At 47.4% G+C, this 1,356-nt stretch overlaps 1 long non-coding RNA gene across 1 annotated transcript; it reads right to left on the bottom strand.

The window, feature by feature from the left end:
• Positions 1-200: 200 nt before the first annotated feature.
• On the bottom strand, positions 201-1,334 carry LOC122054030. The gene is made up of 4 exons (XR_006132521.1): positions 966-1,334; positions 766-859; positions 559-668; positions 201-280 (listed from the first exon to the last, which is right to left on the bottom strand). It is a non-coding gene; the product is annotated as an uncharacterized LOC122054030 (long non-coding RNA).
• Between the last annotated feature and the right edge of the window lie 22 nt (positions 1,335-1,356).

Raw genomic sequence — 1,356 nt, 5'->3', positions numbered from 1 at the left:
AGGTAAGCATAAACAGGTAAGCATAGCATCTAGTATCTGCTAGGTATCAAGAATAACAACGGGAGACTGTATAGATAGGAAAGTGATCATCTCAAAGCTTGAGTGGATAAAGTATCAAGCACAAGAAATAAAATGAGTGGAGTCAAGATAAATACTGCATATATGAGACTAACTCATGCACTTAAACCGTTATCTAAAGGAGCAAGTTAAGAAGTACCCGCCTCAAATGTAGGCTGAATCCGACGTCAACCTCGTCACAATACCCGCCTCGATCAAAGTCCTGTGTCAACGTACAAAATTTAACTAAATAAATAGAAAACAGAATAACTAGACTAATGTACAAGGCATGCGAATTTAATCTGAGTTCCAGTCATTATCCAAACGAAATCGCACTAATTTGCACGACCTAAACCAAAACCCTAGTTTATGTCTTCAGATCAAACAATTCCCAACCGAAACTATGTCCATTTGAATTCCCAAATCATGCATTTTTCCCAATACACCAATGCACAAAATATCAGTTCAATTAAACTAGGTATCGGAAAACCTAAACCTTACCTCACGGTGAGCTCCCCACTGTTGACTCTCCGCCGGAAGGTGAGATCGCCGGCACTAGCACACCGATGCTGCCCAATGCTACAGATTCACAGATTCGAGCTCTCCCAGGGCTACCAACAACACAATCACACCCAATCAACACATAACCCCAACCGAAACCTAACAACCAGAACTGTAGGTCTACATCCAAAGCTGAAAATGGCTTACCCAATGACTCACGGCCGGAAATCATCTGCTGGGGATGTCCGCCAGTGTTGGATTGCTGCTGGTGAAGCTTGGCCGAGCTCCTCCCAATGAACCACTGCCAGAACCGAAACTCAATCATCTCAATCTCTCATTCCGGCATCCCAATCACAGGTTCCAACTAAAACCAACAATCCCAAAGCAAGCACCAAAACCTAACTTACCTCACTGCCGGAAGCCACCACCAGCAGCGGAAGGAAAACCCGACGGTATCAGCTTGGCTCTAAGGCTCGGGAAAATGGATCAGCTACCTGGTTCTCGCCACCATGGAGCTCTGGAACAATAGATCTCACTCCAGTATCACCGGAGTTCGATATCCCCTCTCCCGGCCGAGAATCCCTTGCACGAAGCTATGTTTCGACGAAGGATGCCACCGGGGAGATCTCCGATCGGCCGTGGGGAAGACCGGAGACTGGTCTCGCACTCCCGACGCCGGCGATTAGTCGCGGCTGAGCTTGTCGGCGAAATCGGGTGAAATGGCGAGAGGGGGCAGAGTGGGCACGAAGAAGGAATGAGGCGGCGCTTTTAGGGCACTGTAGCTCCTCATTATATAAG

The sequence above is a fragment of the Zingiber officinale genome, chromosome 3A (genome assembly GCF_018446385.1).
Source record: "Zingiber officinale cultivar Zhangliang chromosome 3A, Zo_v1.1, whole genome shotgun sequence".
Taxonomy (NCBI): domain Eukaryota; kingdom Viridiplantae; phylum Streptophyta; class Magnoliopsida; order Zingiberales; family Zingiberaceae; genus Zingiber; species Zingiber officinale.
This window is presented reverse-complemented; position numbering and strand designations above follow the sequence as displayed.